General features: G+C 37.5%; 1 protein-coding gene across 1 annotated transcript in view; it reads left to right on the forward strand.

Annotated features, from left to right (window-relative positions):
• TMEFF2 (transmembrane protein with EGF like and two follistatin like domains 2) overlaps nucleotides 1–26961 on the forward strand; it is a 662476-nt gene that overhangs the window by 273874 nt on the left and 361641 nt on the right. The gene's annotated exons all lie outside the window — the stretch shown is intronic.

Genomic DNA, 26961 nt, shown 5'->3' on the forward strand with positions numbered 1-26961 from the left:
TGAAGGACAGCGTGAAGAGGATCTTTGTGAAGGCCGTTTGTGATTTGATTATAACATCATTTCAGTGTAAAAACGAATTTAACTTTATTTACAAAGGAAAAGTGGGCAGCAGACAGCAGATAGTTGGCATTGAAGTAGATGTTGTTTTCTAAGACACATGATTTATGTGTTCTGTTGGCTAGGACCTACCCTCTGTTAGTATTATGAATTGTTATATTAGAGACACTGCATGATTACTAGATGAATTACACATACTGTGTTATCAAACACTGTCAGATAGAATGCAGAATATGTCCCACAAACACATAATAATATATAATTTAAGTGATGAATCTTTCCTGTGGTAACCATGTTATAAATAAGCAAAAGTACTCAACCATATTATGTTTTAATGGTCCATCTTCTTTAAAACAAAACACTAGGGTACCATAACTATCCTGTAGTGTTTATGGTACCAAGAGTGTCCTGTAAGCGACAGTAAGTAGTCAAACTGTTTTAGAATGCTCAACTGTTGTTCTCCGCAAATTAATGTGATCTTGCATGACCCTGCTTAGCTCAGTAGTGCTAACTGGATTCTCCAAAAGAAAAACAAAAGCAGGGGTTTTGGTAAGCAGGTAAGCAGGTGAGTAGTTAAGTTCTCAATCCATACTAAAGTTCTTTGACTACTTATCCTTGGATGGAGTCAGTAAATTCAGTATATAAGTTTATATGGTTTCTCCGATCAGCTGTTTTGGGGAAACTTTTTCATGTCACATAACTTTCACAAATTGTATAAAAATGTCAAATACATATAAACGTAGGAACGTAAACAGTTAATCTCTCTTTTTTTCCATTGGTTGTGTTTTATGGCACCATGAGGGGAGAAAGCAGACTGACAAACTCTGGCTCACATATTTCACCCTGCTCAGTGATTAATCATAGACCACACAGATTGTTGTTTAGTGAATATACTGGATTTAGTGAATATAGATGTAAATAGGCTCAATATTTCTATCGCAGGAGCTTAAATCTCATGAATCATTTCACTTTGACATAATGGAATACAACAGTTGTCAAAGCTGAATTTCAGACAGGGATGATTTGAAGGTTATCCCTGCATTGGTGTAGAATAGTGAGTTATACAAACAAAACCATGGTTTATTATACCTGTGTCTAACTGCAAGCATTCAAAAATTATTACCATTTTGCAGTTCTTACTGTGCTGGAGTTGAGAATCACTGAACTAAATAATGGATTAAAAAATAGAATAGAATGATGGATAGACCCCCATATGTTCTAACTCAATGAATGTCTTGTTGCTTTGAATATAAATGGGGATTTAGATTTCTTCTAATGTTAAAGACCTTTTAGGACACGGCAAGCCACATTGGTTTTTGTAAGCATTGCTGCTGTGAAGTGATCTTTAAATAACCATCCTTAGCTATTGATGTTTCATGCTCAAGAGGAACCATGCAAAAGAACCTTCATATCCTGATGTTAATACCTTAATAAAAGTGCTGAGCATGCTATACCTCTGGAAAAATATAACTGCTAAATTAGATCTGGTTGACTAGATGAAATGACACCATGAAATAGGTAGCGCACAGTAGGATTCTTTAAAATGGGAGTAAATATGAATGCATAAAAATCTTCCCTGCACCTATGACAACAGATTTATGCAAATAACAGAAGTATACCGTTCTGAGTGTATAACAATTTAAATAACAATTTCCATTGCAGTTTCTTTAAAGAGTGTCTTTGTGTATTGAGTGACATTTACTGCACAAATATTGTATTATGCTAAGGCTTAAGGAAAATATTGCAAGATTTTAACTCGGGCTGGAGAAATGCTTTTAATGTTTTCTAATGTTATGCTGCTAGCGCAATGTTTTTCAATCATTTAAGGCCTAGGTGTACAATAAAGTGAAAAACATCAAAACCCAGAGAAATTGATGGGAAGGAAAGAAGAAAAAAAACGAATTATGCTTTGTTTAAAATAGACCATCTTTAGCTGTTGAAAGTCTGTCATAAAAATAGCAGTGTAAATCTGCCTAGGAGACAGAATTATAATCGTTTATCTACCCATTCATCCCTACCTTTACTCTGAGTGTAGGCTTTAATTAGGAGCTTTAATTTAGTTTTATGGGAAATGTGACTTTCAGTGCATGCATTTCAGCATTATCTTAAACTAATTTTGAACACAGGTTCTTGTAATTCTATGATCTCCCAAATCCATTTTTCATGCATATAGAATAGCTCTGTCCTTGGTCCCCTTCTATTTTCTCTTTATACTGACTCTCTTGGCAAACTTATTGCCTCTTTTGGATTCTACTACCACCTGTATGCTGATGACACTCAGATATACCTCACCTCCCCGGACCTCTCCCCTACCGTCCTGAAGCGTGTCACTGCTTGCCTTCCTTCCATCTCTGACTGGATATCCTCATGCTTTCTGAAACTCAATCTCTCTAAAACTGAACTCCTTGTCTTTCCTCCTCCTAATACTGATCCTCCTCTCTCGCTCTCCCTTCAAGTCAATGGTATCCACATAAGACCATCCTTGCAAGCACGCTGCCTTGGCGTCACACTTGCTTCTGGCCTCACCTTTGAGCCTCACATCCAGTTTGTTACCAAATCCTGTAGGTTCCAACTTAAAAACATAGCCCGCATCCACCCCTTTCTCACACAAGATGCTACCAAGGAGCTTGTACATGCACTAGTAATTTCCCGCATGGATTACTGTAACCCTCTCTTGATTGGTTTCCCCAAAAGCCGTATTGCCCCGCTACAGTCTGTAATGAATGCTGCAGCTAGACTGATTTTCCTCTCTAGTCGGTTCTCTCACACCTCACCCCTCCGCCAGTCCTTACATTGGCTCCCTGTATCCTATAGGAGTCAATTCAAAGTACTAACCCATACATTTAAAGCACTGAACAATTCTAGCCCCTCCTATCTCTTCACTGATCCATAGGTATGCCCCTCCTCGTTCCCTCCGCTCTGCCTGTGATCACCTCCTGACCGCTGCTCGCACCCGTACGGCCAACTCACGCTTGCAGGACCTCTCGCGGGCGGCTCCTTTCCTATAAAATAGCCTGCCTACCGCCATCAGACTCTCCTCTAGTCTTCAATCATTTAAGAAGTGCCTTAAAACCCATCTCTTCAGGAAAGCTTATGGACTCCCAGAGAAACCTCTAACTTACATACCTGTCTCTTGCTCTCTCCTATTGACAGTGCTTTACTCTCTCCTCCAGCTCTGCTTCACTCCCACCCTATTTGATATTTCCTGTCTTAACGCATCTTATACCCCACCTCCTACAGACTGTAAGCTCATTTGAACAGGGTCCTCTTCAAAATATTGTTCCTGTAAGTTTTCTTGTAATTGTCTTATTTATAGTTGCATCCCCCCCTCTCATAATATTGTAAAGTGCTACAAAATCGTTGGTGCTATTTAAATGGCAATAATAATATGAACATATTGTAGAATTGTTTATATATCTAGAAAACGCATAATGTTTATCATCATTCCTTTCTTCTATTTGTTGGGTTTGTTTTTCTGCATACATCTCCCCTTTAAGTGGATGCCGATTTGAAAGAAAAGCCTTTCTGTTTGTATAGAACTCCTCAAAATAAATATGTATATTTATTTTGATTGTAAGCAAAAAGTACCAGCTGAAAGCTATTTCTAAATTCAATCCTTTTGAAGTAAGGAATGTGAATAAACTAAAGTGGAATTGAGGAAAGCTGAACTTGATAAACATTTTTTTTTCAGCCTCAGGTGTTCATTCAGCTGTTTAGTTTTATTTTTTGTTTTATTTAAGCCTCAATTTAATATTTTAGAACAAACTTTTTAATGATTTAATAATTTTAAAAATAATTTTTCAAGATTAAGATTTTTTGAAACAGGTCCTAAGATAGGAAATAGGAAAGTCTGAGTCAGGTGCAGCCTCAATCTAGTTCCACCCCTTCTCACTCCAGAATGCTGATTTGGAGGAAGAATCTGCTTCAGCCTGCTCTGGGTGTAGCCACGGTTCTGCCTGTCTGGGTTCATTACTTTATCAAATTAATTTAATGTCTCTGCAAAGTTTTAAACATATGAAAGTCCTGAAAAAAGTTTATATATTGAACTGAATCGCCATCTTTTTAAGGCATAGCAATTTAGCAATATATTAAAGTTATTTTGCAGCAAACACACGGAATGTCAGTATGAATTGTGTGTGTAATATATATTAATTATACTTGTGTGTGTAATATATATTAATTATATATATATATATATATATATATATATATATATAAATATATATATATATATATATATATATATATATATATATATATATTAAAAAAGTATTTTGTTACTTCCTATTTTTCCTGCATACAATTTGTACACTACCTAAGAATGTTTCACAGCTAGTTTGTGTCTAATGCATTACTTTAATGTTCTGTACCCAATAATATTTTGTTATAGCCCTGCACAGAAATGTTTTTCTGAATTGTAACTGAGGGGTGAAATTATAAGGACAAAGAATGAACCTGAGTTTTTTTCACAGTGTGTCCTGCAAAGTGTTTAATTGGAGCAGAAAGCCTCTCAAATGACAGACTATCCTTGATTTTAGGATTTATTTGCAGTACAATATTATTGTCAACAGGATTAATAAAATGAAAGTCTTGGATAGTAGGTTAACGGAGGTAATTGCCTATATAATTCCAAAAGATCAGATTGGTTTTGTACTCGAGTGAAGTTCCATGAACAATATAAAGTAGATTATTGATATTATAGATACAGCTAAGAACAAGGAGGGGGAGTTTGTATTAATAGCAGCCGATACGGCAAAAGACCGTGTTAACTGGTCTTTTATGTTCGAAACTTTAGAGGCTTTTGGGTTTAACATATTTTTTTTCTCATGGCTATAAAAGCATTATATAGTAATCCTACTGCTAGGACTGTGGGACAGAATATACGTGCAGACTGGTTTCGATTGAGTAACGGGACACACCAAGTAAGACCCTGCTCAAATGAGCTTACAGTCTGTAGGAGGTGGGGTATAAGATACGTTAAGACAGGAAATATCAAATAAGACTAAGTAAGGAAATAAGAGGCCTGCACGTTGCTCAAGAGGAACACAAGATCTGCATGTGGATGATGTTATGCTGACACTGTACGATTCCATGATATCTGTGCCAGCCCTGATGAAGAAGGTTGAGCTCTATTCTGCAGTGTCTAACTATAAAATAAACAATAGTAAATCTATAGTAATGCCAATAAAAAAATAACATGGAAACATAAAGCACCCTTTCATTGACATAGGTGTCTCTAACAGCATGGCCCTGGCCCTCGCGGTATAACTGCAGGGTGGCCGGGCCATGGATGATTTCAGACCTGGGAGGAAGTGACTGCCCCGGTCACTTCCTCCCAGCAATCACTGTGCCGCAAGGGAGGAGGAAGGAGAAGCTGGAGTCGGAGTGGGAACGCTGACTCCCATAAGCCTGAGCCACTGGACCCCAGGGAAAGTCACCCTCCTGCACCTTAATGGTATTATGCATGTGTGTGTGTGTTAGTGTATGTGTGTCTGTATGTATGTTTCTCTGTATGTGTGTGTATATGTAAGTGTGTTTATGTATGTGTTACTGTATATATGTATGTTTATCTGTATGTGTGGGTGCACGCGTGTCTGTATGTATGTGTGTCTGTATTTATGTGTGTATGTATGTGTGTGTGTGTATGTTTGTATGTATGCATGTGTGTGTGTGCATGTGTGTATGTATGTGTGTGTGTATGTCTGTATGTATTTGTGCCTGTATGTGTGTATCATGTGTGTTTCTGTGTGTATGTGTGTGTCTGTCTCTGTATATGTGTGTGTGTGTGTGTCTACATGTGTATCTGTTTTTCTGCATGTGTGGGGGGATGTATGGGAGGGTGTATGGGGTGTGTGTGTGTAAACTGTGTATGTGTGTGTCTGCATCTGTGTGGCAGTGTGTGTATCTGTGTGTGTATGTCAGTGTATGTGTGTGTGTACCTGTATGTGTCAGAGTGTGTATGTATCTATGTGTGTGCCAATGTGTATGTATGTGTGCCTGTATCCGTGTGCCACTATGTGTATGTGTGTATCTGTGTAGGTATGTGTGTGTCTGTGTGTGCCAGTGTGTGTATGTGTAGGTATGTGTGTGCATCTGTGTGGGCCAGTGTGTGAAGGTGTGTGCATCTGTGTGGGCCAGTGTGTGAAGGTGTGTGCATCTGTGTGGGCCAATGTGTGTATGTGTAGGTATGTGTGTGTGTAGCTGTGTGCCAGTTTATGTATGTGTGTATCTTTGTGTGTGCCATGTGTGTACCCGTGTCTGTGTGTGTCAGTGTGTGTGTGTGTTTTATATCTCTGTGTGTATATAGATAAGATCAAGAAAAATGAATAAGAATCCCTGTGAAGATAGGGGATTCCTGGCTGGCATTAGGAAAGTAGTAATAAAGTGAAACTAAGCTAACTAATGTAGCTTCAAAACTTGGAAGGATAAAGGTACAAATCCTCCAGCTAAAGTGCTTCAAAAGTATCAATGAAAAGATAAAATTTCATTGAATTTGAAATATACGGATACAATTGGATACAAAGTTGAAGAGCTGGGGACAAGAGTAGTCTCTCTATATATAGATAGATATCCATATAAAATACATAAGCAATACATAATAATGTGTGGCTTGGACTGCCTGATATGACTGTAGCTACAGGGCTGAAGGAAAAATAGGGAAAATTCATTAAATGTGACATACGTGACATAAGTGATCTAATAAAAGAGAACTACAATAAAACAGAGGAGTAGGACAGGTAGAATGACATTAGAGATACATTGAGATGGTAAGTGGGATGTAATCCCATAAATAGGCTAGCAATAAGACAGTAGAGAAGGTAAACTCCTATATGAATGTCTATAGCTGCCAATGCTGGAGTTTCAATTTCCCTCCAAGCTAGCAATAAGACAGTAAAGAAGGTAAATGCCTATATAAAAATGTCTATAGCTGCCAATGCTGGAGTATCAATTTCCCTCCATCAGAGGGGTAATATGTGAACAAGGAAAAATGGTTGGAAATCTCCCACTTACTAAGTCACTTGCTCTAAACACTGAATCTCCTAGGAAACACCTTCTTGGGTGTTCTATGCTAATGACTGATACTAAGTACACCATCCTCCCCTTAGTCCTACCAAGGCAAAATAAAAATAAATAAATCAACGACTAAGCATGATGTGCATGGTGCTAAAAGCGCTAAAAAAAGTGTATTCATTAGTCTACATTTTTGTTGAGCACTTTTAGCACCATGCACATCATGTTTGTTAGTTATTGATTTATTGATTTTTTTATTTTCATTTTGGCAGGATGGGCAGGATAAATGCAATAAAAGCATATGTGTATAACCCAAGTAGTTATACCTTTTCCAACATTTACCACTGTAGATATCAGTAAGTTAGATATGCTCCATACTAGTTTTTTTTTTAAAGTTTGTGTGGCGTGTTAAAAAAAAACGGATTGTGGCTAAAGGATTAACTTTCCCAGTTAAAAAAGGTGGTCTAAGTTTCCCTCTGATTAAAGATACTCTAACGCTAACATTATAGGACACAAATATAAGATGCAAGAACTAAATATAGAATCTGAAATATGGTACACGATTTAGATACAAATGCTGTGTTCAGATGAGCCCTAGTTGCTTGATGCATTAAAAAAGTATAATGATTTAATTCACTGTAATTCTGTAATTCTAATATCTTAGAAAATTGAAATTTATATAATTTTGGTACTTAGTACCTGCCTGGTTGGCAAGATTTTCTCCTGTAAGTAGTTACAAATGTTGAAAGTGTGGGAAAGTAGAGGGGAATTATCTTCATGTCTGGTGGAGCTGCGAGTTAATTAAAAAAATGTGGGAATTGGTTTTCAAAAAACTAGCTTTGATTGGCAATATTATAATAGATAAAACCTGAAATTGCTTTACTACATCTAAATAAAACAATTATTGCTGACATTTCACTTTTATGTAGCTGCTAAATTATCAATAGCTAGAAACTGGAGTAAGGCAGGTTTGATTCAGTGAAAAACAGAAAATAAGAGTAAGCGCTAAATACCCAAAAGGCAGCAACCCTATAAGGGGATCTCTCAGAAAACCCTTAAATAAATGACAGATACAAAAAATAGGGGGAAGGGCTGCGCCACAAAACGTCAATATATAGAATAGTCCAAATAAAAAAAGAGAGAGAGAGTCTTATCTGGAGCAAGTCCAATAGTGGATGTAGGGTCTTTGGGCGTTGGTCCGGAGCGGCTGTCCTCTTTCTCCTCTTTCTCCTCCTTCTTAGGGATTTACTCGGATATAGGGAACAATGAAGAGAAAAAATAGTGCAATACGTCTGATAAAAAGATACAACAATCTAAAAGCTGGTATAAAACTCACATGTGGAGGAGCTATAACTTGCTCTAGTATGAAGGGCGTGCAGCGGTATAATCCCCGCTTATGGGATATATGGAAGGTTCCTCCGTCAGTGGTCAAATATATAAAAAGGAAAGGAGACAACAAATAGTGCTCACTGGGTAAAATCCACGGTAAAATAGAAAGTAAAAATAATACTCACAAGGATGGAGCAGACCAACTGCTCCTTGATGATAGCGTTGGTGGTATTATCCCCACCTAGGGATTACTTGTGGTCCAAAATGATGCCAGGTAGTAAACAGGTATAAAAACAGTGCTCAGTGTATTAAATAGATAGATGGTACTAGTAAAAAAAGTGACCAAATAATCTTTAATCTTGCCAGGTACCAGGTTCTTTTTCCATATTGATAAAGCCGTATTGGCGAAACGCGTATGTGGACTTTTACTGTGTATTTTATTATATTAAAGATTATTTGGTCACTTTTTTTACTAGTACCATTTTTCCCTATATCCGAGTAAATCCCTAAGAAGGAGGAGAAAGAGGAGAAAGAGGACAGCCGCTCCGGACCAACGCCCAAAGACCCTACATCCACTATTGGACTTGCTCCAGATAAGACTCTCTCTCTCTTTTTTTATTTGGACTATTCTATATATTGACGTTTTGTGGCGCAGCCCTTCCCCCTATTTTTAGGTTTGATTCAGTGGCTACAGTTAAGAGAACAGATACTCTCCCAATGAAGCATATAACAAGGTTTAAGTGCTAAGGCCAGGCAAGAGGGTAGTATCCTTAAAGAATGACAAAGCATCATTGAAAGCAAAGTGTGATGTTGGTAGTTGTAACTAAAAATAGATCTCCTTTTAAGGGTTAAGGATTGAGGGGAGCTCTCGTATCCATCCAGGAACACCTGTGGGTTGACTGATATATGTATATATATTTTTTCTTGGGTAATTGTCTATTTTATGTTTGTATGAGAACATTTTTTGCTCTCACACTGTGGGGTGTTTATTATATACGGTAGTTTTTTTTTTATCAGAGCAGGAGAGTTTCAAATAAAATTGCTATACTATTTCTATGTTAAAGCTTCTGTCCTTAAATGTACAGGGTTTAAATACCAATTGCAAAAGAAACAGGTTATATAATTTATTGATGGAACAAAAAATTCAAGTGGCCTTTATACAGGAAACCCATTGGCTATGTGGATCCCAACAAAAATGGGGAGGTTCTAGTTTTTCAACGATTATTCAGGCCTCTTTAGCTGATAAAAGAAAAAGAGGGGTTGCAGTTATTTTTAAGAATTATTTAAAATTAGAAATTATCCATTTAGAACAAGATAGGGATGCACGTTACATCATTTTTGTGTGTAAAATAAATAACAAGATATACACTTTGGTTAATGTATACCTCCCAAATATAGATCCAATGGCCTCTTTTTCATGCATTATGGACAAGGTTTCCAAAATTATTAAGGGTACATTGATAATTGCCAGGGATTTTAATTGTGTAGCTAATGTAAACTTGATAAAACTTATTTTTCTCCAAATGCCCGAGACAAAAGAGCTTTTATACAAGCCAAAGATCTACAGCTTATTTCTAAATTACACAATCTCTATGATGTTTGGAGATTATTCCATCCACTAGAAAGAGATTATTCTCACTAGTCTAGTGCTCATAATACCTATTCACGGATAGACTTTTGTTTAACTAATGCTAGTTCTATTTCCCTCTTTAATAAAGTAACAATTAAGGATAATCCCTGGTCTGATCATAGCTATATTTTGATGGAATTAGGTTTAGTTCAATCACCAGGTAGAACCACGTGGAAACTAAATGATGCTCTTATCAAAGATCAGAAGAATAGAGAGGAATTGACAAAATTATTAACATACTTTTGGGAAGAAAATCAATCTGTAGATACTTCTCCAGCGCTAAACTGGTGCACGCACAAATCGGTTATGAGAGGATATATAATTAAATTGGGCCATATTCATAAAAAAGAAAAAAAAAATGGGGGGAATCTGTCTGATTTGTACATTGAATTTTATAATCTCTCTAGTTTAAATAAAAAAACAATCAACCCCAGAATTAAAGTCCCGCTTAAACGATATACAAAAGAGAATACATTTAAATGAGGAAGAAAAAATTAGGACTAATATAAATAAATTAAGGCTTACAAATTATTATACCGGGAATAGGGCGAATAAAAATCTTACAAAGAGATTGCAAAATCAATATGCAAAAAATAGGGTGGACCATTTGACAGATGGACAAAATACCTACTCCTCCCCAGAACAAATTGGAAAAATATGCAACAAATTTTATGAAGACTTATACAATTTAAACTTAAACCCTAATATTACCGACATTAGAGACTATCTATCTAACATTCCGATCCCCAAATTAACTGATTTAGATTTGATAATGCTAAATAAAAAAAAATTTTTTTGAAGAAGTTCAATTTCAAATAGATAAATTACTTACTAATAAAACACCGGGCCCTGACGGCTTTACAAACTTATATTATAAGTATATGAAGACTCACTTGATAAAACCATTAATGGAATTGTTTAATGATATGGCCGAAAACAAAACTATCCCTAAAGAACTCCTTCAATCTAATATTATTCCTATATTAAAACAAAACAAGGATAGTTCAAATCCTTCAAATTATAGACTGATAGCATTGATCAATGTAGATATAAAGATATACTCTGCTATTATCGCTGAGAGAATTAAAAAAAATGATAGCTAACATTATTAACTCCGATCAGATTGGGTTTATCCCAGGAAGAATGGCTTCAAATAATGTTAGAAGACTATTAGATATTTTGGAAAAGGCCCATAGACAAAGTATGCCCTTCCTGACCCTGTCTCTGGATGCGGAGAAAGCTTTCGACAGGGTCGGGTGGGGTTATTTAGCAGAGTTCTTGACTGCTTTTGGCTTTAAAGGCTGGATATTTAATGCAATTATGGTTTTGTACTCCACCCCCTCCGCCAGAACGGTCGGACCCAATATAGTTGCAAGATGGTTTGATCTTCGTAATGGTACGAGGCAGGGGTGTCCTTTATTCCCATTATTGTATATTCTGTCCCTTGAGCCTCTTGCTATCTATATTAGAAATAATCCTTTGATTAAGGGTGTTCCGATAAAAGATAAGGATTTAAAAATTTCTTTATACGCGGATGATTCATTAATTACTCTTACCTCTCCAGAAGTTTCGTTACAATATTTAATGCAGGAAATTGATGAATATTTTATGGTCTCAAATTTCAAGTTAAATATTATGAAATCTACTGCCAACATAGATAATTCAATTATAGAAAGCCTATCCCATATATACAATTTTATTTGGACTAAAAATGAATTGAATTATCTAGGTTTAATTATTCATGCAGATATAAGCAACACAATGGAGAAGAACATTTCAAATCTTATGAACACACAAATTTGAAATTAAAAAAATGGAAAAATCTGGAAACTTCATGGTTGGGTAAAATAAATATAATTAATTAATATATACTCCCAAAGTGGTCTTATCTTTTCTCTATGATTGCGTTTAAAATTTCAAATTCATGGCTGACAATGATACAATCAGGTTTCTCAAAATTTATTTGGAAGAATAAAACCCCTAGGATTAGTCGAAAAGCTTTATCAAAAAAAGTATCAAAGGGTGGCTTAAATTTCCCAAATATTACCTATAATTTTTACGCTAATATTATTAGACACATACACTTATTACAAGATCCTTTGATGACCCAAGAACCTTGGTTTATTATAGAGTCCGAAGCCTCTCATACCTCGAATTTACAATATATCATGTGGATAGTTGATAGCAAAAAAAATAAACAGGTCTCAAATAAATTCTACTATTTTGTTGCAATCTTTAGAGGTCTGGGCGGAAATTAAGAAAACTTTGGGTTTTCGCCAACTCATACCAAGATCGACTAGACTTAAGCTATTAGAGATAAACATTGAAGATATTTTGTTAAGCCACTGGGCAGATACTGATAAGATAACAATTTCCGATCTTATGGTAGGTGACAATATAATACCTTTCCAGCAGATTGTTGATACTTTACATATACCACGTAGGGAAATCTTTACCTATCTTCGAATTAAAAATTACATTGATAAGAATGTCATAAAAAGTTCTTCTCCACTTTCAACTCATATAGAGCATATTTTCAATTACAAGGCCTTAAATAAGGTTACTTTGGCTGCAAACCATATGGTAGATCTATTAAATATCATTCCCCATAAACTTATTAAAACATGGGAACAAGAGTTAGACATTAAGATCTCTGAGGCGGATTGGTGTATTTTATTAACTCATATTTCTAAACATATTCATTGTTTAAACTTGGTGGAATGCCATTTTAAACTTATTTTTAAATGGTATTTCACCCCAGTAAGAATTGCTAAGATGTATGAGAATTATGACCCCATATGCTGGAGATGTGGAAGTTACACAGGGTCTTATATACATATATGGTGGTCCTGTCCGGTAGCTCGTCCTTTATGGTCTTGGGCTTTTTCTATTTTTCAAACATTGTCTCACAGATCATTAGATCAAAACCCGGCAACAGCTCTTCTGCATTTAAATTGGAACTTTAAATTAACAAAAGATGTTTTGATAGCTACCCATTGTTTCGTGGCCGTTAAAATCTTAATTGCCAGAAATTGGAGATCATCTATTCCTTTCCAAAAATCTCTCTTAATTAAGCAAATTAGGTTCCAGTTGACAATGGAAAAAGGTCTAATAAATAATATAGGACTTCATTCAAAAAAGAAAGAAGATATGTATTCTGAACTATTATTAAAACTTTCCTAAATACAAGGCTAATCGGTTTTAGTTATAGTTATTTTTAAGAATTGAATAGGAAGGCAATTATTACAAATAATTATATTAATTTTCAGCCACATGTACACTTATTAGGGATAGATATGATGTTAAAGATTTATAAGTGGTGGCAATGGTACACAAATTTCTTGTGAGTCTGTGGACAGAATCCCGATATGAAATAATCAGCAATTTTCTCCTTCTCTGATGGGGTGTGGGTGTGTTTGTTTGTGTTAGTAACTTTTTGTTTTGTATAACTTCAATATCATTGTTATTTGCTATATCATAACTTTGCTGTATTTTTTATTGATACTGATATCTGTATAATATTTACACTGTTATGATATTTATAATGAATATTTGTATATGTTTATGTGTAAAAAAACCAACAAAACTTTTATTAAACATTTATTATAAATAAAAAAAAGGATTGAGGGGAGCTCTCGTATCCATCCAGGAACACCTGTGGGTTGACTGGTATATGTTTGAACCAAAGAAAAGGTTACCTGCGCTCTCTCCCTAATCCGTATGTATATTTAAACAAATGGAGGTCATTTAGTTACTCCAATGGCTACTGGAGGGAATGCCCGCCTGCCAACGTCAAGGCAGACCCCCCTAGACGGGTCCTACTCTGACCCTTAAACTTGCTTCCTTGAGCCTCTGGCAAAGATCTCTAATGAGACAGGAAGGGGTATTTTTTTTATATACACCCCATTATACTTATTTACCCTTAATAGGGAACACATGGGATGGGCGGCACCATTGTAACCTAGCTGTGTGATACAAAAAGTGAATACAAATTCAAAAAGAAAAGTCCTGCGCTCACTCCCATCACTCCTGGGCAGCAGCAACCACCACAGAGCTGATGTGTACTGTGGTCGTTGCTGCTGCCCACCAAACACAATGCAATACTCCATAACCTAGGCAACATGGATTGCACACATGACAGGAAAAGGTGGGCAAATACACAGTAACACTAGGGGACAACTATCAACTCTTGACATTCTACACCTATTACAAAATAATTTGTCATTAGTATAGCAATTGCCAGTATAACTTCAGAGGTTCAAGCATGCTATGTCACACAGTGAATATCATTGTTACGTCCAATACACAATGTTTAGAACATCTAAGGAACCTATGATCTGCAATTCCTACATTTACCAAAACCTGACAAAAATGATTTCTAATGTGTTTAGTTTAAGATTATATTATTACATTTTATCTTACACACATATATTTGTTGTAAAATACAAAATTTTGATGACTTAATGTGCTTGATTTACACACTACAACTTTTGTTATATTTTGATTATGTACAGAGATATCAATTGAATCAACTGTAGACTGGATACTGTAAAACCTCTTTATTACAATGTGATATGTTTATCAGTATATATATGTTTTACAATGATATTGCAGCATACATTAAGCAATGCCTTTTAATGTTATTCGATGTTGTCTTAGCCGCTTCACGGTTATTGTCTGCACCAATGCCTGTACCAATGACTATATTTCTGAAGTACGAAAAAAAAAATATAACTGGGAAAAAAAAAATTCTCCACCAAACAGCTTCATAGATCCAGCTCACATGCTGATGCTTTTTTAAATATTGTGGGGTTTAACCCCCTAAGGACACATGACATGTGTGACATGTCATGATTACCTTTTATTCCAGAAGTTTGGTCCTTAAGGGGTTAATCATGAAACACCAGTAGTAAATTGAAAAACAAATTCTAAATATTGTTCAAAATGGCAATTCTCATATTTACTAATGTCAATTCTGGTCAGAATCTGGTCTATCCTACTGAATCTGTGTGAGATGGTCAGAAGTATTTGGTGTCTGGATTAAAATCAGTGCTTTTCTTGAATCCAAACCCTGTACAAACTGAATATGTACAAAGCACATTTTTTTTTCTTAAATTATCATTCACTTGCTTTTTGCAAGTGAATGATAATTTGAATTACTATTTGCATTCAGACAGCACTTGCTAGCCACGTGCCACATTAAAACGTGAATAAAAAAAAAAAACCTTTGGGGCATCAATATATCCCCAATATTACCACAAGTGAGGTTTTTAAACTCCCTTATGCTTCTTCCTGCCATGTCCTGTTATTTTACAGGCCTTATCCCACAGAATTATGGTTTTCAGTGAGCTGCTATGTCCCCATTTTAATTATTATAATACAAGAGGACATATATTGTCCCCACAGTCCACAGCGGGTTGTGGCTACAAATAAAATATTAAAGGGAGATGGACATACCATTGTCTACCCCCAAAAACATTTTTGTCATCACTTGCCCATTCTCCCAGTGTGACTATGTGTCTCTAAGTTCCTAGCCACCCTTCAATAAACAAAAAAAACTACCTATCACCCTCACACTAATAACAGTGAGGGGAACCAAAAAAAAATCTAATACCTTTAAAAAAAAAAAAAATTCTGCACTTACCATCAGAGGTATTCTTTCTTCCCAAATCTTCCCTTTTGTGCTAGCATTGCCAGTGGGCAAAAGTTTGGGTTTTTAAAATTCGGACGTGTGTTTGATCAATCAGGGTCAAGATTTAAGTCATCCATCGGCTTTTCGGTGAATGAGCCTGTTTTGCAAAATCCAGACGTTGATAAGTAGTATGTATAAACAGGTTGAAAAGCCCTGTAAGGCACCAAATGGTTTTGCCTCATTCAGAATGGGTCCATTCAAACAACCCTGTATTTGGTTAAATATTGCAGGTGACCTCTGGAAAATACCATGAAATGGACAACATCAAATACATAAAATGTCATTATCTAAATGTGATAATGTTTTAAAGGAATTTACATCCATTTGCTTAGAGATCTGGTTAAGTGCCTATGTTTAATGTTATGCTTGTTTATTACAAGGGTTATGACCAGAACTGTCAAAGATAAAATTGACATACCCCATAACCCTTGCAATGTACTGTGTGAGTTCCAAAAAGTAACAAGGCACTCATTATAAACAATATATTGTGCCTGGATACTGAGACTGTTTACCATCATTGTCTACCATACATTCTTAGATGTATGTACCATGATCCATCCATGCTGATTATAGCATAGCTCTTAGTGGCTCTTAAAAGTGTGAGTTAACCTTTTAGCACATTGATTGGAATCCATATGTTATCACTTTTTGTGCACTATTGGTTGTACCTGTTTTTTTTCTGAGGTCCTTGGACTTTATTTTATAAAGAATCTCGATTTATTTATGTTTGTATTACTGCACTTAAGGGTTGTCCTATACAATAATTCATCTTTATTTGGTGCGGTTTACCTATTTTTTTGGTTTACAGTGTGAGTTCAATGGCCACATTCATTCATGAACCATGCTGACATAACTTAGTCTCATGCAGATCATCTAAACCAGGGGTAGGCAACCTTTTTGTAGTACTGTGCTAAAACAAGACCTTGAAGTCCAAGACCCTGAAGGCAGGCCAGTTCTATGTTTTTTCAATTGATGTGTGTAAGTTGCCATATTCTGCTTGAATTATTTATAGGTGCTGCAGTTCCTTTGTAGCACTGTATTTGTGCGTATGTAGGCTGTTATATGGTATATGTTAATTATAGTTTCTGGTATTGTGTATGATACCTAGGAATGTGGGCTGTGTATAGGGGCTGCTTGTAGAATTGGGTGTGGACAATATGTGTTTGATAGTGTATGTTTGTGGGACTGCTTGGGGTATTGCATGTAAGGCTGCTTGTGGGGTTGTGTTAGGATTGTCAGTGGTGTGTATTTGTGTGTGGGCTGTTTGTATTATTTGGATGAGGGAGGGCTTTTTCTGCAGCTCTGTATATATCTAGTAGTGTGGGTGGCTTTCCTGGGGTCCAATGAGAACCGGGTTAGCCAGGTGCAGGTCAAGGACAGGAGCTGTGATACATGTTGTGTGAATTCCTGTTCACAAGTGCTGGGAGGATATGATCTGAGATCACTTCCTCTTAGTGCTGCAATGCATAAATTGAGGATTGTTTCTCACCAGCTGCCATCACTTCTTGGTTTGCACTAGCAGATATCTGACGTCCCACTTTGACTCCTGATAGGTAAGAGCATGTTTGATTCTGGCATCTTTAAGCGCAGTGCAAAGGCACCTAAAATGCCATATATGGCACATGTGCCATAGGTTGCTGACCATAAGCTGTAGAAGTTGATGAACAGGTTGATACACAGAATAGGTCGACTGTCATTAAGGCTATACATGTTGGAGTTGTACCTCTTTTTATCAGCCATCACTTAGAGGGTTAATATGCAGCGGATGTGCTTATAGACCTTTCTGTGCAAATAGTATACTTAATTTTCGTTTAAATTTGTGGTCAAACACAAAATTATTTAGCAATAACTGATCAAATCACCTTTGTGTTGATAAATTCCCCCCAATCAAGATGCTAGACTCAAAATTCTAGGCATTCATGCATTTAACATAAGGTTTTCTGCATGTCCACTTGAAATGTTGGAAGAATTGCCTGCTGGCAAATGTGAATTCATTTGATGAAATATAAATGTATAAGGTGTCACACTGGAATACTTACCAAAACCAAATTACAAGAATTTCACTTATTTATTCCAAAACTGACAGCAGTTTGAGCATAAAAGAAAGAGAGGTATGTCCTAGAATTATGGGGTTTCATTTTCATGGATCAATATGATGGCTGTATTGTTAGAGTATATTGGTGTTTTTCACTGATGCATGGCTTTCAGAAGAGCTTCATTATATCAAAACCTTTCATTGCCCTTGTACTGCAACTCACTGCCAAAATAACAACTGCCAAGCATATCCAAGCAATTTAAAGTCCCCTCCAGCAACACAAGTAGAATATTACTTTGGTACTAACATATAAACAATGAAAATGATAGTACTCCCTCTACAATTTGCTGCTTGCTTTGATCAATTATAAAAAATAAAAAAAAATAACTATCTTAAAATATATTAATTAGAAATGTGCAGTGGGCTCAAATATTTTGATTTAAATCCAAATTCCAACAAGTTTTAAGTTGCTGTCCCAGTTGTGCATAGAATTCAGAAAAAATACAAAGAGCTTTTCAATATTCCTACTTTTTTTTTTTTTATGAAGCAGTAGAATCAGATTTATTTATTTAGCACAGCTACTAAATAGGAGCTTACACACAATGTAATTCTGTATTTGTAAAACATACACTCTGATTGTACCATATGATTTTAAATTAAATAACTCTGAAACAGAATGGAGCTTAATATGTACATATGACATTGATCTCTGCACAACAAGCTGTGAAGCTTGTGACCCACGATAGTAATAGCAAAATCAATAAGGAGCTCTTACAAGATTAACCCCTCCAATATTAAGTAATTTGTTACTAAAAGAAAAAGGAAATAACCACCAAAATCCATGTTTTTCTCCTCTAGAAAGTAGTATGTCACTCTGAGACTACATAACTATAATTCCCAGAGCAAGGGTAATGGGCATGCTAACACTAGCAATGTTATGTTATGTTATTATTTATATAGCGCCAACAAAATGTCAGGCAATACAGCTTCCTACAATGCATCTAAAGCCACAAGAGAACCTTAACTAAACTGATCTAGATAATTTCTGGTCCCTAATAAAGTGAGCGTCTAGTTGGTTTAAAAAAATACACCTGAATTCTCTGTGTATCCTCACAGTGTCCCTTTTTAGGAGGAACAGTCCCTATTTTGGGACCAAATCCCTCTGTGCCTCTTTTCTATCCTAATGTCCCTCTTTACTAGGAGCTCCATATTGTTGGTGTGTCTGAGTGCAAAGGCGTAACTAGAAACCACAGGACCCTGGTGCGAAAATTGCCCTGGGGCCCCCTCATATGTCTACATACACACGCACACATACATACACACACATATACACACATATACATACACACACATCAGACAAACACACACGCACATACAGATACACACATACAAACACACATACACATACAGACACATACATACAAACACACAAACACACACATACACACATACATACAGATACACACATACATACACACAGACACACACACACATACATACAGACACGCATACAGAGAAACATTCATACAGACACACATTCATACAGATACACAAACACACACATATACAGACACATATGCAAAATGTTTTTAGTTACCCTCCTGTTTCATACCTTTTAGGTGCAAGAGGGTGACTTTCCCTGGGGTCCAGTGGCTCTGGCTGATGGGAGTCAGAGTTCCCACTCTGACATTCTCCTCTCCTTCCTCCTTCTGTGCGGCTCCAGGTGATTGCTGGGAGGAGTGACCAGGGCTTCCTCCCAGCTCTGATGTCATCACAGAGCTGACCAGGCCCCCTGGAAATTCATTGCCATCGGGGGGCCCTAACAGCATGGGCCACCCAATGAGCCCCTGAACCCTGAATACGCATCCCGCATATATAACTTGGGGCTGCGTTACTTAGCCAGCAGGCCCCCTGATTGCAGGGGTCCGCAGGGCAGTCGGGAACCCTGGAGTGACGGGCCCGGTCGCAGCTGCGACCCCTGCGACCGCAGTAGTTCTGCCACTGTCTGAGTGTATAACATAGATCAACAACAATAATACTCACAGTACTTTGTCTATAAACTAGAATAAATGTATGAAGAAATCAGTCTGTGTAAATAAGATACATGGTTCTTTTTCTTGTCAAATGTTTTTTATTGAAAGGTTTTCATTTTTAACAATAATAATCATTGTTAAATAATGAAATATATGGAATAAAGAATAAGAATATGTATAAATCAAACAAACAAAAAGAAATGGGGGGGGGGGATATTGATCCATTATAAAATTGATAATGTATGCTTTATAAAAATAAATATTGTCAAATAAGGTGTAAAAGCACTCCACATGCACCGGCGATAAATAGTGTACAAACAGTTGCGTATACAAACAAAACAAGAGTAAAAGGAGAGGCACATAAACTACAATCATAAGTAGCATTTCATTTGACATTATCCTCCCATATGTTCCAGTGGTAAGTTAATGATTCTGTTGTGTTTGGTGGCAATCTGAGGTGCATCTCATAGCACTTATTTTCTAAGGCCAGTGTTCATACCTCTTTTATCTCAGGAACTACGTCAGATCTCCAATAACGTGGTATTACCATAGTGGTCGCTATCAAGACATGGCATACCATTATCCTATCCACTTTGGTAAAGTTTTCATGGAATGACTTGAATAAACATAGTTTTGGAGTCAAAGTCACAACAGAAGGAGTAATATCCCTGATTATTGTATTCACATTCTTCCAAAATAATTGTAAACGTGGATAATGCCACCACATATGGGAAAATTGGGGTATATTTTCTGGAGTCTGGATGGAGTTAGATACCACTGATATAAAACTTTATAGTGGTTCTCCAAATGAGCATAAACCTGGGTGATACCTTTAAAATTTAAAGAAACAGCCAAACATTGTTATTTTTCTAATCTACATTTTAGTTGCATAAATTACTATTAGAAAGTCACCTCAAATTTCTTAGAACTGCCTTTCCCCTGGCTACACCCCTTAAACCCTTAAACAAAAAATATTTTTGTTCGTTTGAAATGTTGGGAGGTATGACTTGTATGTAGATGCACTGGAATGTATAGGGATTATATAGAGCATGTACTGCCTGATCTCAGAGTAAAACAACAACAAAGCAAAACAAGAGTTTGGGAGGATGGGATGCAAACACAAGGGTTAAGGTAAGACTGTCACATATTCATTCTCACTTATGGCATTTGCTGTGGAAATTCCTTCCTGAAGCATGTCGGTGGATGCAGGCCTCTGCGGATCTACGCCATATTGTAGCCCCATGTCCGCCCACAGTAACATCGGCAATGACGATCATATGACGTCACACAAAAGACGTGCACGCATGTTTTGGGGTCAAAGGCTGGTTACGGCTAATCGGATCTGCAGGACGGTTATTTAAACTCATCTTTCCTATTACTCATTGCCCTGCCGTGGTTTCCCTTTGCTGGTTATCCGAGAGTGTATTCTTGAGCGTATTGTTCTGGTTTTTGACTTGGTTTTGACTTCCCTGATTTCTGGTATCCTTGACTTCTTGATTTCCCTCATTGTGGTGTATCCTTCTGTATCCCTGTCCTCGGCAAGTATTCTGACTATTCTTGGGTACGTTAAGTCCAGTCATTCTAATGTCCGGTTAAACGTTATCCTTAGTCCTAGGCATAGGCGTGAGCAGTCTATTGCATTAGGGTGTGCACCCTAAAGCACAAACACACACGCCTCGTATATATGTATGTATATATATATATATATATATATATATATATATACACACACACACACACACATACACTGCTGTGTGTGTGTGAGGGTGCTGTTAGTGTGTGTGTGTGTGTGTCTGTGCTGCCATGCCTGATCCCTGGTGGTCCTAGTGTGACCTCGCGAGAGGAACCCAGCGGAACTGCTGGCTAGAGCTCCCCGGGTCCTCTTCTGCCTGTGGGCCGGTGAGCAGGGCTGGACTGGGACAAAAAGTCAGCCCAGACAGAGCAGCCCACTAGGAAGGGTGGGCCAGAAATGTGGAGCGTTATATCAGCCACCAAGACAAGCACCCCCCACCCTCTCAATTGTTATGTTAGTGTGATACCCCACCAGAGCATTCAGTGCTGTCTGATGGAAAAAAAGTCCAAGTGACTTGTCTCTGATGTCCCCAGTAGTGGGTACTGGAGAACACAAGTGGAAAAGGATTGTTAAAGTGTGTTTTGCACGTGTGGGAATGCTCCCTGCGGTGTTATATATGTTTGGATGTTTTTTATGTGATTGCATGTGTGTAGAGGAGACCGGTTATGCTGTAGAGTGTAAAGGGGTCTGTTTGTGGTGTATAATATGTATGTAGTGTATAGGTGTGTTTTTGGGCTGTATATTATATGTGTGTGTGTGTTTGTGTGTGTGTTTATAGGGCCTTTAGAGTGTGTGTGCCTAGTGGTGTGTTGCGTTTGCATGTAAGGACTGTATTTCATGTATCTAGGAATTGCAGGGGGTGCCATTGTGTGTATGCGTATAGGTGTTGTGCACATGTGTGTATTGGTGTGGTAATAATAGGGGGTGTAGTGTGTGTTTAGGGGAGTTGTGTGTGCATAGGGGCACAGTGGGTGCACAGGAGGTGTATAACGGCATAGTATGAATGCAGTGGTAGGGTGTTTATAGGGGTATAGAGTGTGTAGTGCTTTTGTGTGTGTGTATGCAGTGTAATACGTGTGTTTATAGGGAGTATAGAGTGTGTATAGTGATTGAGTGCAGTGTATAGGGGGTATAGAGTGTAGTGTGTATATAGGGGGTATAGTGTGTAGTGTGTATAGGTGCAGGGGGTGTAGTGTGTATGTATAGGGGGTATAGTGTGTAGGTGCAGGGGGTGCAGTGTGTATGCATAGGGGGTATAGTGTGTAGGTGTAGTGTGTATGTATAGGGTTATAGTGTGTAGGTGTACTGTGTATGTATAGGGGGTGTAGTGTGTAGGTGCAGGGGTTGTAGTGTGTATGTATAGGGGGTATAGTGTGTAGGTGCAGGGGGTATAGTGTGTAGGTGCAGGGGGTGTAGTGTGTAGGTGCAGGGGGTGTAGTGTGGATGTATAGGGGGTATAGTGTGTAGGTGCAGGGGGTGTAGTGTGTAGGTGCAGGGGGTGTAGTGTGGATGTATAGGGGGTATAGTTTGTAGGTGCAGGGCGTGTATATAAGGTGTATAGTGTGTGTAAGTGCAGTGTGTATATAGGGTGTAGTGAGTAAGTGGTGGGGTATAGTTTCTGTAATACAATATAGTTTATGTAATATAATTATATAATTCATTTTGATGGTTTCATAATTTAAATAAAAAAAAAAACAAAAACAAAAAACACATTTACTCCCCTTTCCCCTTATTACCTTACTTTGCAGGGGGGAAGAGGGAGCAAGCTGCTGATCATCCCTGGTGATCCAGTGGGCTAGTGATGTGGTCTGTACCTCCGCAGGGTACAGACCATGCCTTCCTCTCGCTATCTCCGATATTTGCAGAGCGTTGCCACGGCAACGCTCTGAAAATATCGGAGATCGCGAGAGGGCTGCCCTGTGTGCAGCCTGGAGGCGCTTTGCTCCGTATCCAAAACGGAACAGAGCACTTCAGAGCCTCTCTCCGGGCTAATCTGTTGTGCTTGAGCCTCGATCCATGCGCGGTGCACGGGGATTAGGGTGTGCCCAGGCACACCCGGCACACCCCGTGCGCACGCCTATGGTCCTAGGTGTGACACAGTACTGCGGGCTGGATCAACTAGTAATCCTGACAAAGACACAAAGAGGAGGGGTAGCGTGAGTCTAGCTAGATGGACTAGCAGACAGACAACAGACTTTACACAGTTAACAAACAAGGAATATTATAAAAAACTAAAGATATGGCTCTAAAAATATGGTCAAATATGGTATTTTTATTTCTTAAAGCTCAGAAATCAATGCCTTCCAAAAAATCTTTATAGCAACACATTTTCTTGTAAACATCAATATACAGCTGGATTTGGAATCTGTCATTGAAATACTACTTTTAATAAATATGTGCATATTTGACATTGTCGGAATATGGCCTGGCAGGTTATTGAGAGAGCAGACGGTGGCCACTATCCAAAAGGAAAGTAATATTGCTTATTATCTTTCATCCTCTGCATTTGACATTATATTGTCCACAAGTGTATACTACCACAGCTAGAAGAAAATGTAAAATTAATCTTCCATCTCATTCCCTTCTGTAGAAATGTCCTAATTAAACGTAGCAGAAAATGATTCTAAAATCTGAAAGACATATCCGATACTGTGCCTGCTACCATTGTACACTGAGTTAATTGCAAAAGTAATTTATTCCTGCTCTACATCCAGTGATTTTAATGCAGACAAACACAGAAGAAGCAAGAAAGTCTATTTGCCAAAGCTACATACATCAGATTAAGTAAAATATCACTGATATTAAAAACTGTCTGTTTGAGTTTGGAAAGATATTTATCTTTTAGAGGCACCGTTCTGTATCAGTGTCTCACCTCCAAAATTTACAATATATTTTTTGTGTGTTTGACTCAAGGTAGTGGATATGTCTTTTGTTAATTACTAACTTGGATTTTAGTTTCTTGTTGTAACTTAATGACTAAACAACTTGCCTTTTTATGATGCAAGTTTGCTCCGCCACTATATCTTTTTTTCTGATTAAATTCATTATATAACTTTTTATATGCACATATACATTTACAACTCTTCATCCAGTATGAAAGTATAAAAACTTAAAGAAAAGTATATATTTTTACTTACCTAACTTATTTGTAATAATATGTAGTTCAAAATAGATGGATTTGTTTTATCATGACTGTAGGAATAGCTCCATCCATATAACTTATTATATCCACAAGATTTAAATTTATTTTTGTTAGTTATAGGTCACTTATTAAAGAGTGCTGTGACAGACCGCCTGGCACCCGAACGGGTACCTCCATAAATCGCTTGCGAGCACCATAAGCAGTGTACTGGAACACCATATCCACCGTAAACGCCACAAACCACCACAGCTTGGTTGGGGTCTTGCTGTCCTCCACCCACCCTGGACCAAATACCAGGATCCAGCTTCCTTGTCTCCTAGTCCAGAGAGCGAAGCAGGCTGCTCTTTTAAGAGCAGGTTTTGTGATCCAAGGGAGTATAGTTATTATATCAATCCCCAGAGTTTGAATATAGCTCTCCAATCCCCCAAACATGAGCCTGGACTTCATGAAGGGTAAAACAAATCTCAGTTTAATAGTAGCCACAACTGGCCTTTTAGGACAGTCCCCATACAAGGGGCACTCCCCCCTGGACCTAAGAGTAAACCACAGTAGAAATAAATACACAATCACATTGGCTCCCAGGTCCAGGAGGCACACAAAATGCGATAATCCCTCCTCTGTGCCTGGGAGATAATTGGATCAGGAACTGTACTAATCTAATCCAATTATCTCCAAGCCCAGAAAAAAAAACATATTTTTTTACAAACACCCCAAAAGTACCTTAAAACACACAATATCCCCACAAAAGTCCCCTGATAGCCCTGATCTTGTTGACCAACATATACAAAAATCACCCAGATCAGTTCAGGGGTTCAGGAATGTCCTGGAAGTCTTTTATTTGACCGACCACAGGCATGGTCCCATGCTCAATACAGTTTCAGGGCTTGCGGTCGGTCTAGTTTGGTAGTTTGAAAACGAACAAACTACCAAACAGAGTCAATAGTCCTACCCTGGAGCTTGTACCTCTCATCCAGGCGAACGATTTCACCAAACATTGCCCTTCTAAGTCGTATAGAACCGAATGCAGGTGATGATGGAAGTCCAGCGGTGTTCGGGAGTTTCTGTGTCCGATTTTAGTTCCATGAGATTCATGCCCAAACACCGCTGCCTGCGTTCATGCGAACAAGATGGCTGCCACCTTTGTGGTTGTCCATAGGAATTGCGGCCATCCAGATGAACAATTAGAACACTGCGGTGAGAACCTTACTGAAAGAAGAAAAAATAGAGAGAGTGTGTCAGACTGCTGAAATAGACTGGGGGATAACCCCTGCTGAATAAAGTTTCAAAGAGAGAGAGAATACAAGTGAAACTGGAGAGTGCACTCACAATTGTAATAGTACACCTGCAGATTCCTGGTATCAAGAGCAGCAGTCCCTAAATTAAAATATAACTTTTAATAATCAATTGTAAAAATAATGATGTATCAATAAAGAAAAAATAAATTGAACTTAATAAGGACAGAACTCCCATATGTATGGAGCCAGGTGATAGATTAACTAGGATAGTGTAGAAAAGCTTACCACACTAAAATAGTGGCATAGTAATAGAGCACAAGAGGGAAGGGGTTAATAAGGAAAGTCTACACTCCAAAGAGAACCCCAGCGTTCCCTCACCTTCCTCAAATTTGTGAATCTTAACACTATCGGAATCGTGCTCTATTACTATGCCACTATTTTAGTGTGATAAGCTTTTCTACACTATCCTAGTTAATCTATCACCTGGCTCCATACATATGGGAGTTCTGTCCTTATTAAGTTCAATTTCTTTTTTCTTTATGATACATCATTATTTTTACAATTGATTATTAAAAGTTGTATTTTAATTTAGGGACTGCTGCTCTTGATACCAGGAATCTGCAGGTGTACTATTACAATTGTGAGTGCACTCTCCAGTTTCACTTGTATTCTCTCTCTCTTTGAAACTGCGGTGAGAACCATTCCAAGTTGTTAATAGGTGTTAACAAGCCCAAGGGTGGTCTCCGGTTCGTATGGTTGTTCAGTAACCGAACCATATAATCCCAATTGCATGAACAGAGACTTTTACATTATATTCTACAGGGTCCATAGTCTGTGGGCAGGAGGCTGGCAAGCTGGCTCCTCCAGGAGCTTGTGGCAAACTCATGTAAAAAGGGGGGTTTGTCACAAGTGCATTATTAGGATATATATATATATATATATATATATATATATATATATATATATATATATATGTGTGGAAGGAAGATACTCAAGTGTATTATGTAGTAGCATTTTGATGCATAATCAAACAGCCATTTAGTTACTAGTTTCTGCCCAAACACCTTGTTATATTTTGTATGTTTTGTGTCACACAGACACACATACACACCATTGAATTTGCACTGTGAATACTGTTATCTAGATCGCTAGTAATATGGTGCAATTACCTTCCATGGCAGGGATAAAACTAAGGACCATTGCACACAGACCACTTTATTTAGA

This window comes from Pelobates fuscus, chromosome 8 (genome assembly GCF_036172605.1).
Source record: "Pelobates fuscus isolate aPelFus1 chromosome 8, aPelFus1.pri, whole genome shotgun sequence".
NCBI lineage: Eukaryota > Metazoa > Chordata > Amphibia > Anura > Pelobatidae > Pelobates > Pelobates fuscus.